General features: G+C 39.2%; 1 protein-coding gene across 6 annotated transcripts in view; it reads right to left on the reverse strand.

Moving 5' to 3' along the window:
- The window catches only part of grid2 (glutamate receptor, ionotropic, delta 2), a 444,752-nt gene that overhangs the window by 200,057 nt on the left and 228,948 nt on the right, over positions 1 to 15,747 (reverse strand). The window lies entirely within an intron of this gene.

Consider the following 15,747-nt stretch of genomic DNA (forward strand, 5'->3'; position numbering starts at 1 on the left):
AGCAGACATTGTTAAAGTCTACTCACTATTAATTATGAGGCAATTATTAAGGCAAGGTCCAGTTGAATGTCTTCAATTTTAATACTATCCTTAAATTAAAATTTAAAACAGGCTTGAAATTTGAATTTGAAATCGTAAAAAATGCTTGATTCATTTCTGATCCATCTTGCAACCCTTACATAAAACCTTCACACGGCCTTGAAACCGTGACTTCGAACCCTGACTCAAAATCCTAATTCAAAACTCTAACATAGCCCAATCTTGACAATAACCCAGACTTAAATCCCTAATATGAAACACTGTCTTGGAACCTTAATTTAAAACACAACCCACACGTTAAACACTGATTTGAAGCCCTACTAGATTGAAACCCTTACCCTGCCTTAAAACCTCAACCTTCATTTAAAACCCTCAGCAAGGCGTAACAGACCTTTATTTCAAATGCTAACTTGATACCCTAACACTTTGGTTTGAAACAAATTCTAAACACTAATCCTTGTAAACGGAGATGTTTTGGACATGTGGTCATTGGTTGTTTGGTTACATCATGTCAACTGCTCATGCAAGAAACCAAAGAATCTCATTCCGTCAAAAAGTGCAAATCCTTAGGGGGTAAGGATAGGACAGTGTCAATATGGTGACTCTAGGTATGTTATCCAATGTTATATATCGTCCCTTATGTCCATCTTATTGAGATTTTTTTTGTTGCTTTTACAAGAATGGTGTACCAGCAGTACAGACATCCCATTAACTTGAAAATAATTAAAAATCAATAAATAAAATGGAAAGTGTTTTCACAGGGCAGGGACTAGATTGGATAACACACATACACACGCCGTTAAACACAAAGACAGCAAAACAAGGCATTCTAATTCCCCCCCCAATGACTATCACTAAAATAGAGCCTTGATACAATGATTGATGCCTTCGCCTTTAAAGCAAAGCTTTCGTTGCTCAAAATGACCACAATTGAAGCCAGTGAATGAGATTGAAGTCAGGACATGAGCCTGGAGTGTTGTGTCAACGTCGCAGCTATTGATCTACCGTCGAGCTACTTTCAAGCACAATCATACAGCCTTAACTCTTTGATAAAACCGCATTTGAAGTTTGATATGAGAAAAAGTCTGTCGCCAAAAGGATGGGATCTTTGCCAGTTTTTTTTATTTTTTATTTCCCTCAGAGTCTCCGGCGTGTTTGTGCTTTCCTCAACTTGAGAGCATTATCTGCGCTTATTTCTGTGCCGTTCCACTTCCTCCACTTCTCACCGTATGAAAAAACTAAATAAATAAAAAAATACCTCAGCATTCCACTCGCCCAACCCACTCCGGTGTTATCTACAGTCTTGTCCGAAACAGACACTCTGAAAGCTTCCCCTCAAAGCATCAGCTGTCTTTTATATTTATTTGTTTATTTATTCTTTTTTTGGGGGGGGGTTATTGCATCCATTTGAATTGCTATCAGCACCTGTAAACATTGTAGATTTGCCTTATTTGCAATGAAACGCCTCGTCTCTCCTGCAACATTTCCCATTCCACCGGTACATCGTCGTTATCATCATTCCTCACCCGACAGCTTGTGTTTACCCTCATGGCAACACAAAATAATGGCAATTTACAAGAACAAGGTGCTACATGTGATCAGATAACCTCGCATTTTCGCCTCAGACATGGTGAAGCAGTATGTGGCTCATTATCTAAGTTTATGTGATATGTTCTGTGAGTACAAATTATTGCAGGTTTGATTTAAAAAAAAAAAAAAGGCTCAGCTTGTTTTTTTTGGAGCTACAAACGTCCAAAAACCTTTAAGTGTATAATGGAATGTGTTCACCTGTTTTGTATCAGTAGAAAAGCAGCCATTGCATTAATTAGAGGACTTACATAGTTTTTTTTTGGCGTATTTGCACTAATTGCTCCACTTTAAAAATGGCAACTCTTGATAAAACCTGGTATTGTTACAGGAAAAAAAAATACACCATCACTTATCTTTTCTTCAAATTACTGCTCCACTTCCACCTGTCATGTCAGCCCCCCCCTTCACCTTAGCCATCGTTGTGTAGTTAAGAACATGCTATTACGCTTGTCTCTTACAAAAAAATACATATTCAGCAGCGAAAAGTATATATATATATATATTTATATATATATATATATATATATATATATATATACACACACACATATATATATATACACACATATATATATATATATATATATATATATATATATATACACACACACACATATATATATATATATATATATATATATACACACGCACACACACATATATGTATATATATATATATATATATACACACACACACACACATTATATATATATATATATATATATATATATATATATATATATATAATGTGTGTGATTACCGTATTTTCGAGACCATCGGGCACACTTAAAAGTCCCAAATCTTCCCCAAAACAGACACGGCGCCTTGTAGTGCAACATGCCTATTATATGGACGGAGTATCTCTCTCGATCCATTAATCTGGAACCCTTTGTGGGATTGCAGAGTGCATGTTAGCACACCCTGCTGTCCAAAGTCAGATATATCTATGCTTTGAATTGACTGTGAAAAATGTGAATACGATTTTAAGAGATGGTGCAAGGGAAAGCTGGACAAAAGGCCAGCTGTCCACAATGTCATAGTCTGTTTTATCATTCATGTTATTGCAAGCAAGAAACATCACAGGTTTAGACAACAGACTGAGAAAAAAACAAAAACAAAACAACATCTCTCTAACCTGATAAGGCTGATAAGATCCCAGAATGCCTCAGTCTGACAATCTCCCAGAATGCCTCAGTGTGATAATCTCCCAGAATGCCTCAGTCTGATAATCTCCCAGAATGCCTCAGTGTGATAATCTCCCAGAATGCCTCAGTCTGATAATCTCCCAGAATGCCTCAGTACTGTTTTTGTGTGATTTTAATTTCTTTTGGTGATAGGAATGGCATGAGAGATGCATGTTTTGTGTTAATTGTATTTCTTTGTTTCATTATTTTCTTGTATCTTGTTTAGAGATATTTATGGTTTTGATTTGAAACCATGACTGTGTGGTGACCAGTGATATCCCTCCCCTTGACGTAGTCAATTAGATGTGTTGCCATGAAATCTCTGACTGAGCTGAAGTGGTGCTACTAACAGCCATCAGCCTGAGCGAGCTAGCGTGCGCGCTAACATGTGCGCGCTAACATGCGTGAGCTAACATGCACGAGCAAGCATGCTAACACGCGCCTCGTAGTGCGGCGCGCCCAGTCTAAGTATTAAATACAGAAATAGCACCCTCAACTGGTGCTGCGCCGTATCAAAGGCCGTGAAAATACGGTAAGCCCACATAACGGTATTAGCAATGTACAAGTCTAAATCGGTTCCCGTCAGCCAGCACCACACTGAACTGACTAATCTGCTCAGTCTGCATATAGAAATGTGTCACAGTTGGCAATAGGTTGAAAGAAATGCTTCTGGAAAATTATATGTAGCACAATACAAATAGAAATACAAAGGATGATTAAATAAAGTATAATTATGATGTTAAAAAAATGTTGAATAAAATGATAAGTAAAAATAAAATAACAAAAATGAATGAAAAAATAATGTAGTTCAATTCTAAGGATTTTAATGGCACATGGTGAAAAATGAAATAACATATTTTGGAAACAAGAATGCAAACAAAGACTGTTGAAAATTGTCTGGGGCTTTGTGTCCCTGGTAGAGTCACCCATGGCAAACAGGTCTTGAGTGTTGGACGTGAAAAAGCATGGCTCTGATCATGAGGACTAATTTGAATGTTTTCTCACTCCCGGATATGGGTCACAAGGGCAACCTCTCGAGCAGGGGTATCCAATTCCAAAGATTTGGAGGTAATGAGTAATATAATCAGCACCTCCAAATCTGAGACCTTGGTCCTTGAAAAAGCTGAAGTGCTCTTTCCGGGTTTGGGATGAGCTCCCGCCCCAAGTTGATAAGTCTAGGTCAAGTGTGGTCTTGTTCACGAGGGAGGGAAAATTGAGTGTGAGATCCACTGGTGGATCGGCGCTGTCTGCAACAATGCAGACTCTGCATCTGCCTGTTGTAGTGAAGAAGGAGATGGGCTGATATGTGACGCTCTCGAGTTACCGTTGGAACCATGTTCCCACCCTCACGTATCATCATCACACGCTCAGCATCCTGACCCAAAGAACAAAATCAAGGATGCAAGTGGCTGAAATTGGTTTCCTCTGCAGGATGTCTGGACTCTCACTATGCAGTAGAGAGAGCGATAAGCTTGATCATCAGGGAGGGACTCAAAGTAGAGCCGCTGCTCTGATGTGGTGGCTCGGGCATCTTCTTAGGATGTCTCCTGGCTGCCTCAATGGTGAGGTGTTCTGGGCTTGTTCCTCCTTGCATGTTCTCCCCGTGCTTGTGTGGGTTTTCTCTGGGTAGTCTGATTTCCTCCCGCAATCCAAAACATGCATGGTAGGTTGATCGGACACTCTAAATTGCCCCTAGGTATGAGTGTGAGCGCGGATGGCTCTTGGTCTTTGTGTGCCCTGCGATTGGCTGGCAACCAGTTCAGGGTGTACCCCGCCTACTCCCCGAAGACAGCTGGGATAGGTTACAGCACCCTCCGCAACCCTTGTGAGCAGACACGGAACAGATAATGAAAGATGTTTTAAATTGCATTGTAAGGGTTTTATTCACACTGATTGTAATTCAAAATAATAATGATAGGAAGAGACAAATAGAAATAACGACCCAATAATAGAAAATGCATTTCATCTAGTATTCTTTGTAAGAAAAACTAATATATAAAACTATCGTCAGATTTATAATAATTGTATCCCAATTAAAAAAAAAGTACTATGTATTTTAATATTCATAATTTTTTTTCCACAATGGCAGAGGGAAATTTGCGTTTTAAAGGTTTTAATGGAGCTCATTAAAATCCTAAATCAGCTTAATAAAAGGACAAATATGATTTATGTTTGGGGAAACCTTGCTAAATGGTGAGGCAACTGGCATCCATTTTCACCACTCAAAGTAGTTCGTACCATATCTCGCAGGGAGAATCAATTCTCTAATCATGCCGATTCGCTCTTGATTGTTTTAATTACGTTGTCCTCATCTAACATATCGGTTACAGCAGTTTCAGTGGCAAAACTCATTTGGAGGCGGCCGCTAAGAATATATGCACACAAAACCCATTCTGTATTTAATTGGCAATACATTGTGTGGAGCGATTGTCCTTCGTAGCTGTAGCTAACGGGGTTATTTCAGGCGAGCAGATTAAAACTGATTAATGAGGAGACTGAAAAGCGGTTTCAATTTCACTGCCCATTGTGCAAGTCTTTGTTAATTAGAGCAGGTTAAACTTATATATTTAATTTTGGGGGGGGGGGATTATTAGAGCCGAACGAGGCAGCCATGCATCACAGACTAGATTAACCATGCAGGTCGACACCGTGGCCGCGACAACAACATTATCTTAGCACGATTAAGTTTTCGGTGCTAATCCGCAGTTAGTGTACTCGTGCCTCTTTATAGCACACGCTCATAAGACTCCATGAAGATCCCTTTTCTTGCACTTTTTCAGAAATAGGAAAAATAGATTTACTTATTTATTTTTGATATTTATATATGTTTTATTCCAGAGACTGACCTGTGAGTATACAAAGAATCAAAGTCAATTTCCCACAACAAGTGACCTTTATGAGACTTACATGATTCAACATTGTTAGGCAAATGATTTGTTTTGTGACTGTATAAGCCACATCAGGAAAATCAGTGCATGCAGATTTTTGCTTATGAATCACTCAAAGGTCCTTGCATGCTGCACAGATGGATGTTGTTTACTTTATTGTTTTCTGGAGCATATTGACTGAAGCGAGAGCACTAAACCGATTCAGAGTGTGTGGGAGTGAACAAATTTGAGTCACTTCAGTCTTTTGGAATGTTTCACCTATCACTCTTGAAAACATGGGCGCCAACATCACTGTCAACCCACACATACACTACATCTAAGGCAGATCAGTGTGGAGGAATGATAGTTTCATGATGCAAACACGATACCCGCAGATGTATCCAATTTTGCAAGCTTTGCTTGGCTGTGATCATTCAATCTGTCAGCAGTTGTCCTCAGGTTTCTATTTTACGGCCTTTTTTATGATGCCTGTCTTCCAACTGTGACATATTGGATTGAATTCTGAGATGAAAATTAATTATTTATTAAATATTATTTTGACTGTTAAACATGATGAGATTTTCTACTTTCTGCATATTTTAACCTTAAAAGCATGTAGTCATGAACGAGTAAAAAACTTGCATAAAACCGCTTTCTGAAAAATAATATAAATACATGCCTGGACCGGCAAAATATGGTAAACTTCCAATCTCTGGTCATAAGAATGAGTCTGTTTTTCATTGTTGCCGGAGAGAGCCTGTCGATTGTAGTCCCTGAGATGTCTTTTTTGTTTCTTTTTAAATGTTCTTTTGCCAAATGTAATCTAGTGCCTCATCCTTAGCAGAGCAGAGAGAACACTGACCATGCAGAAAATGTGGTCAACAAATGCAAATGCCCAAGGTAAATGTGTTTTATATATTTGTTTGTGAGAATATCGAGCCGCATCCAAAACTAGGTTATTTTCATGCATGCACTACGAGTGCTGTGTTTTCTGCGGCAAAACATCAGGACATCCTCTCAAGCGCACCACTGTCAGAATAAATGAACGGCACACACTTCAACCTGCTCCTAGGTGTGAAAGATGGTTTGTTTCCCCACGCAACTCTAGTGCCACAACACACACGGACTGTTTGACATGTATGTTATCTCACTGATGCATGAGCCCTCAGCTTCTGTGGGGACCCAAAGAAGGAATTTATAACTGAAGAAAAAAACATGCCTGCAATGTTAATAAACCACGATAGCCTTAATTGACAGCTAAATATAGTAATACAACCTAGGAAGGGGAAGCAGATGCCTCACATTGTCACATACAGAGCAATTGGAAAAAAATTGCAAACAAAACTTGAATTATTAGTTGACCCCAATGTATCCTATGTTTATCATGCAGCAAAGATACAAAGAACAGCTTTTTTTTCTTTTTTTTTAATCGATCTATCCATTTAAAAAACATTCCAACCTTATCTTATTCTGAGAATAAAAGACATTTACCCGGAACATTTTTTTTCATTAAAATTTGTCTCAGTCTGACCACGGTCAACAAATATTAGCTGTCTGAACACGATAAATGACTTGGCAAGAGAGACCAATTTTAAAGTTGTCTTTTTACCACATTTCAGAAAAGATAAAGGTAAACAGAGAAATATGAAGCATAAAAGTTGGGCAATGAAAAATTCAGAAGTCAAATCAAAATTACAGTTCATTGAATCCAAAGGAAAATAAAATACCATATGTGAACCGTGTACAGGTCTAAAAAAAACTTGAAAGTGACTAATTTAGTGGAGTACAGTTATTATATTATAAAAAAAAAAAAATAGCTAAAGCGGGTGCGGTTGTAATCCTAAAATGCATTCGCAAGCTATCAGGGCCATGTTGAAGCAACAGGTAACACAAGAATCTCTTACTTTCAGGCCATTTCGTAGGGAAGGCAGGTAAGTGCTACATTGATCTCTTGGGAAATCCTGAATTCATTGCAGCCACCCACAAGCCAAAAGAAAAAGATTTGTGGGAAAAGGCATAATAAGAGATAATGCTAGGAAATGTAACACCTGTGGCAAGGCCGGCCTCCGAAAGTACAGAAATGCACCCTCCTCTCAACAATCCGCACACTGTGTGTGCACGTGCTTCTATAGACGACCTACTTGCGTCTGTATATTCTTTTCAAGCATTGTTCCACATCGACTGCAGCTTCGAGGCTGTGAGTGGCGGTGGGGCGCTGACTCACACCGCTGCCAGGTTGAAAACATGCTGTGCGTGTGCGTATGTGTTGATGCATATTCCCCAAGGGGATCCTCACTTGAATATGGTTGGACGACTTTGCTTCCATAGACAGTTGCTACTGTGAGTGTGGATGACTCCTGGCACTTTTCGTTACTGAAAATTTTGGCTTTGCAACTAAGCATGAGCATTTGGTTCAATGTTAACGATCAATTAATTGATCACTGAATGGGAGGATTTCTATCTTCCTCCCACATTCCAAAAACATGAATTTTAGGGACATTAAAGACTCTAAATTGCCCAAAGGTGGAAATGTAAAACGTGAATTAGTGTTTGCCCACGTTTTCTCAAATCAGTCAGGATAGGCTTTAGTTAGCTGTGACCCTAATGGAGCGCTATAGAAAATAGACAGGTAATGAAGATGAAAAGGGAAGTCAACCCAACATGTAAAAAATTGCCATATTTACTTATCAGTTTTTTTTTAAACTTTAGTCTACCAATTATTTAAAAAAAACACGAAACCTGGCATTTCTGTTCTCGTGTTGGCAAAGTTGCAGGAATATGAATTATACTTTCCTCGCTTATTCTTTTTCACCACCTGCGCGAGCATCGACAAACATATTAGCCATTTGCAGCGCAGCAAAAATGCTGACATTCCACTTTTGGGTGCACTAACAACAGTGTGAAATGTATTTTTTTTTTTTTACAGATTCCAAATGCTTTGAAATTTCCAAAGAAGCGCAATGTCAAGGCAACGTGGCTTCATTTGATCGGAGCCGGGCACGCTACGGGCGAATTCAAATTGGCCTTCATGAGGTTGTCCGTGAAGATCATGGACACGGAGCAGAAACGGTAGGCCAAGGGAGTCATATACAAGCTTTGGCGAAAAACACGTATGCACGAGCTATCCTGATTATTTTTTACCACAGACACCTGAAGACTGAGAACGCGAGGTGCAACAAGTTCGCCGTTGACGGACCTAAAGGAGGTAGTAGTCAAGGCTGTAGCTAGCAGACTAAGATAATTTAGTGAGACAACCATTAAGAGTTAGAAAATATTTTTTAGCAATAATCGATATGTATTTTCATTAAAAATGTAGCAAAGCCACATAAACGATCATTAATGTAATAATTTACATCTACCACAACGACACTCGCACTCTTCAGTATTTTGTTAGTGTTGATGCCTTGAGAGGCGCTATAAAAATCCAAGGTAGTAATGTTAAAAAAAGAATTATAATAAATTATATTGCATATATGATGTGAGTCCAACATGGTGCCCTCCTCAGGTAGATGAACTATCATCTTTAACTCTTATTCCATTCTTTTTTACTGTTGTGTATTCTCCAAAAAATAAATAAATAAATCACAAGGGCTGACTTCCCCTTTAACTAATGATGATGGCCAGCACCTCACACAGGGCATCTTAAACTTGCCAGGCTACCCATCCTTCTGATGCTGCCCTAGTCTGAATGAATTCTTAATAGCCTATTAATATTCTTTTTTTTTTTTATTTCACCGCCCATCCCTAAAAGCAACAACATTTTGCTCACTACATAATGTTTCCACTCTCCATATGTTTCATTTGTCCACTCTATAACTCTTCTTCTCCTGGTCCACTACAACCACCCCTCAATTCAGGGGCCCCTTCCACTGTATTTATCTACTTAGCATGCCCTCTGTTATCACACTCCCCAGATGAAGGTCCCGCTTGCCAGCCACCAGCACCCGCTGTTTTGCATTCCATTTCGAGCATTGAATGACAACAAGCCCCCTTTGTACTTGTTTCCCCACACTGACTTGCTTCTTCGCTTTGTGTCGACATTTAGCACCAGATTATGTCTGCCCTCTGCTGTATGCCTTCCCTTGTTCCATACAAATCTTTGATGTTCTCCCTGCAGTCAATAAATGGCTGAAAAGTACATTGGCCACTGTAGCGCTCCCTTTCCATGTGCAAGGTCATTGCAGTATATACTTTATAACGCCCCTAAAGTTGATTGCTTGAATTACACCAACAGAACATTTTAATCACAGGTGGCTTTATGTGTCCCCAAACACATTTTTGTCACTGATTTAAAAAAATGTACTTACTTTTTAGCACATGAGGCTTTGGAGATTTTTAATGTTTGGTTTTGAAGTATGATTTAGAAAAGCTTACAGATAAAGATTTTACCATGCATTGGAATTTATAGCTACAATGGTTCAGAAAAACAAACAATCTACTTGTTGCTAAACATAACCCTTAATTTATGAAGCTTAGTAAGTATATTACTATATTACATATTATAATATTGTTACGATATTATTAATATTATAATAAAAACCTGATGTGCTGAAGTAAATGTTATATAACAGAGGTATTCAATTAAAAGTCACAGAGGTCCACGACTAAAATTTCTTCCAATTAAAAGGTCCGAACCAAAGTCCAACTTCCCTTAATGTCTAGCCTATGTTCACATTTTTATATCGTTTCAATATTTAGTCATTTTCAACAGAGCGCACTAATATACGAAATATTTAGCAATGTTCCCATTAAACACCTTTGCCAGTCAAACAAATATAAGGCGTTTATTTCACATTCAAGAAAATGTGGCTCCAGGAACTTAAGGGTGCCACTGCCAGAGAAAAACAGTAAAATATCTCCTGCAGAACTATATCAAGCGCGAAGCATTGAGTTAACATCGTTTACCTTTTTTTTCTTAAATCAAAGAGTTATCAGCCTAAAAAAAAACAGAAAGCCTAATTATCCAAGTAAAACAGGTCAACATGTTCAGTACACAATCAAAAATGGCTGTCCTCATGAAAAACTAATTCAAAATGAGCTTTGACACCAACTTTTCTTTTGAATATTTTTTTAACTTCTCTTAATGAGAAAAATGAGTTTGTGACTGCCCTGCCAGTGACTTAATTCTGGGTTGGAACGGAGTCAGGGCGATTGGGATTTAGTAGATTATTTCACACATCTGGCCTTTGTGTTTTCCTTTAAATAATGTTTGTGCAACCGTATTTAAGCACTCCTTCACAACTTCCCCATCACTGAATGTCTTTTTGTGTTTCCCCAAAATCCACAATACTTTTAGTGAATATTCGTTTGCATGCCGCTGGGCTGTAAACGAAAATGTAAACATCATGTTTTTGCGTGCGCTCACCTCAAACTTCAGCGGATAACTTTGCACAAAAGGGCGGTGCTTTGTTTCGTAGTGGCGTTTCGCAATGTTGCGACGGTTTCGGAGCATGTGATGCACACTGGTTTTGAATCGGCTGCAGCCAGAACGAAACTAAATTTCTCCGTCCATTCATTTAAAACAACACGCATCGATCTTGCTAACTTTTTAGCACGGCAAACTGTCAGCAGCACTCTCTTCCGGTCTGTTGCGCAATTGGCAGTGGATCGTAAACAAAAGATTTGATTGGCTCAAATCAGTGACGCCTTTTCCGTATTAACTAGAATTGCAGCGCCAACGTTTGCGAATGCGCCCTGAAAAAAATTCATCATAGATTGGTCATGGGTCCGGACCGGACCATCTGTCAGTCCGGATCCAGACCGTGGTCCGCCATTTGGTGATGCCCGTTATATAATATGGTCAGATATTGAATCAGCAAAAACAAAATAATCTAGGACAGTTTAGAAGCGTATTAAAGAAAAAAAAAAAAAGTAAAAATATTTTGAGCAGTGCTTTTGCTGTGGTTTTACAACCTTGAGGCACAATTAAAAGTCTTAAATTTTCTCCAAAATGGACGGGGTGCATAACACTACGTGCATTGTGAGTGCACTGAGTTCCAAAATCTATAAATGCATTCTTGAGCGCTCCGCTTCACTGTCTGGGAGCATTGCCTGCCGACACACTGCTTATATAGAGGAAAGGCAGACGTGACTGAGGGCAGCATTATTTTGGCGCAACTGGAGACACTTAGACTGTCTTGTCTACCAAATTAAGTGCATTGCAGTGACGCAGGAGAGAACAAACAAAGAGAAACGTTGAAACGTTGTTTAGTGGTGCTTGAAACGAGAGGCTTTACTTTAGCCAGCTGCATAAGATTAAAAAAAAAAGAACAATGAATATAACAACGGCACGAAATTGCCAGTCCAATTTCAACTTCAAACAAATATGTTACCAAAAAGTGAGGCAGAAATGCTAACCGCTAGATTGCTTTGCAATTATGCATTCAATCCATACATTTTCTATGACCACTTATTCTGTTGAGGGTCACAAGGAGATAGGGCCTATCTTTGCAGAATTTTGGAGAAAAGCCCAAATCCACCAATGACTGTTTTCCAGTCAATAGCAGGTCACATTTAAGGACAGACGAGCATTTATGCTCACAGTCACAGAGTGGGGACTGAACTCACGCAGCCTGCACGAAGGTCATGCGAATGAGCCACAGCACCATCAGAAAGTTACCAGCAATTATATGTTAATGCTCCATAAAGGTGGGAGCAAGAAAATGTAGTGGTAGTATCGGAAGTCGACACCTTTTTTTTTTTCCTCTTTACATGGTTGCTTTGTATAAAAGGCACCGACCTTGAATAGGACGATAAAAATCGACCCCGCAGTTTTCCACCACAAGAAGTTGAATGGCTTAAAGGCGGGACTTGCTCCACCTTGTTGTGGTGAAAGCAATTGTATTTCATGTCACACCGGACATATTTTCGTGATGTCTGTGTGAACGAGGCGGTTGGTTTATGGCTAGGAGTCCTCCATCCATTCCTGCCACCAACTGCTTCGGTTCATCCAACAAGACGTGATGTTATCTCTGAATGTCCTGGTCTAGTCTGTGGTAAGTCAACTCGATGAACATGTCCTCTAGAAATAAATCGACAGCTCCTCCATTTACAGCCCTGAGGCTTTTACTGCTATTACGTTGTCAACTCAAATCCATTCCCCTTCTTCTTTACCCGCTTGTACTTGTACACCTGTGTCCCAGTTTCACTTTCCTCCTGATTTGGTTGGGCTGGCTTGGAGGCCTTGTAAAAGACTCTAATGTGAGAAACTCGGGAAAATTGTTGGCGGCACACAAACAACATGTAACATTTCACTGTCCACCAATGTCTACCTCCATATCTTTCTACTATTCTACTTGTCAGCACAGGTAATGGCCCATTGGCAGACACTTGAAAAGATTTGCTCTTGTCCGCGGCTAATTTTTCTGGCATGTCTCTGATTTCACAGCGAGCATACAAGGAATTAAAATATTTAATATGACAAGAGAAAGATGCGCTTTGGGCGGTGCATGGATTTAGCTACATAAATGAATATGATGAATATGATTTAGGTAATCACTTTGGGAGTGTAGAACTTCTTCACTCGTCACATTAATCAGTCCTAGACAGTGAGTAACCTACAATGCTGATGAGGACTCATTTGCTTGATTGACCCAATAAAGGACAACTGGATATGAGTCATGTGAAACATTTGTTATCATTTGGTAGAGGTGAAGAAAGACCTGAGGTGATGCTCGGATACATGACGCTGGCGCATGAGACAATCCTGGTTTTAGTTCTCTGGTACGATTTGGTTGATGGGTTTAAAAATCCAAGCTAACCGAAATGCACTACTTACACAACTTGTAGTTTGCCTCGTTTTTTAATTGTCTACCAGTCCAGAGAACATGAAAAGACCTAAACAGCCTGCGATTAAGCTACACTCAGCCCACTCCAGGGTCTGCTAAATCAGGGGTTAAGTTTAATCCATTTACATGCAGTATTATATCAGGTTACGTCAAATTAATTTTTTCATTTGACAACGTAATCTGCTGGAGGTTCATTAACCTTCTCACGGTAAATTGCACTGGTTTGCTTTAAAATGCATGCCAAACTACCAGCAGAACCCTGCTTACTGCATGACAGTTTCGTCAGTTTCCACTACTTTGCTCAGTGTTCGGTGGGCCTCAGAGTACAGTTCAAAGAAAATAGAAAAATTGGATGCAAGGCACGCAACTTGCTGTGGTTAGATGAGGTGAAAGTGTACGTACCTCAAAGTAGGAATAAAAGGGAATATGAAGATGACGACCAACATATTTTTTAATAAAGCATGGGAGAGCACTGGAAAATAAAAGGGGTATAAAAGGTTGGCGAGAGTGCAAATCAGCTTTCACGAGAGCTGAAGGAAAAGCTGTCGGTAATGAAAGGATGAATAATGGAAAAACTGCGGGGACTCCAAGATGATGCACGACTATCACCGTTGCTACAGTGGTGTCTTGCTTTGTCAGCTGACTCAGATGCAGCTAAGAGTCAAATGATAGGCTCAAATCAAATTATGTGGAGGCATTAAGGCTCACACACAATGTATTTGCAAGGACAGAGATAGCAGTGTAATTCTGGACAGGGCCAATAAACAACATGCTGTCGGTTTCACGGCTGCCTAATGACCACCACCCCACAAATCAACTTCGCCAGCAGTTTATTTCCAACAGCATACTGCATAATAGGAATTTATCTTGGAGCTAAATCGTTGATTTATTTATTTTTTTATTATTATTTTTATCAATTTTCCAATTTGACGATAGATCACTATCCTTCCTTGATCATCTTGCATTGTTTGTAACTCTGCCATTCCCATCCCCAGTTGATATACGCAGCTGTTGTTCATTGAAAAAGAATGAACGTGTTCTCTAATGGTCATAAGCGATGAGATGAGGCACTCGAACACACACTTGCAAAGAGGATGTTAATGTATGCATCCAGCTGCCCTTGGCTGCCTGTATCAAATTACAAATGCTGGTGTTGGCACACAACACAGTGATGTGTTGCCTCTTTCCTCCAGGCAAGCATCCAGCAACACATGCTGGCCAACCCCAAGTCTTATGTTGGATCACTGCTCGTGAGCTCTTTGGTGTCGTTCCCCCGCACTGACCCGGTCAACTCTCAGCCTCCTTAGCAATTTATTATCACTTTTTATCTCCCTGAATAAAATATTTAAGAAACAATCCTAAGAATGAACATAATTCACTCAATGGTAATATATGGGCGCCCATATTTCACAGACGAAGACAGTCTTGACCACCATATTGGTTTTTATACATCAACTTCCAGTATTGGCAAGGATAAAAATTTTTTTTTTTTTTTTAAATGCAGGCAGATAGCATCACTCATTCAATAGACAGCATTTTGGGTAAAGGAGAAGGTCACCAAAGTCAGCTCCACCCAAAATGGCTACTTGAAAACTAAAAAATCCATTTCCTGTTCAGTTTTGGGATGGATCAGGGATACTTTTTTACTTAGTTAAGTTGTGATAGCAATATCGACCAAATTTTGTGACAATCAGTAAAAGTAATGTTGGGGACACTTTTTTTTTTTCTTCTTTCGAGTTGGCACTACTGAGGGTGTTTTGGGGGGCCTATCATTTGTCAAGAAAAGAATAACCTGCTGATACACAGTAAGAATTCTACTACAGTAAGAATCATCCCGATTTTAAAATAAAGCATCCTTCTGTATTTGCAATAGTAAGCATTACTTTGATTTGATTACATTCGTTCTAAATGACGGTGCGTGCCTGCAGCGCGCTAATTTGCATAAGCCACATATCTCACATAAAAGGGCATTTATTTGGCACACCTCAATCAATACGCGCAGTTTTTAAGTTTTGAGAGATAGTCCCCAAACTTTTGCAATCTTTGGCCTATTTTCATTTATTTTATGCACGTATCCTGACCGTTTTTTTGTTTTTCCCAGATGTTAAATTGGATAATGCTATACACAAAACATGCATGGAAAAATTATAGAATGGAAATGGAAAATGGAAATATTTTATCGTCAGTACGTCACAAGTATAGAGCAACAAAATTCATTTTACAGTTTCATCCCCTCTCCTCCAAAAAATATGAAAAGACAGTAAAATTGGGGAGACAGA

This window comes from Idiotropiscis lumnitzeri, chromosome 1, assembly GCF_059441095.1.
Source record: "Idiotropiscis lumnitzeri isolate Australia: NSW breed Sydney's pygmy pipehorse chromosome 1, RoL_Ilum_1.0, whole genome shotgun sequence".
Lineage (NCBI taxonomy): Eukaryota > Metazoa > Chordata > Actinopteri > Syngnathiformes > Syngnathidae > Idiotropiscis > Idiotropiscis lumnitzeri.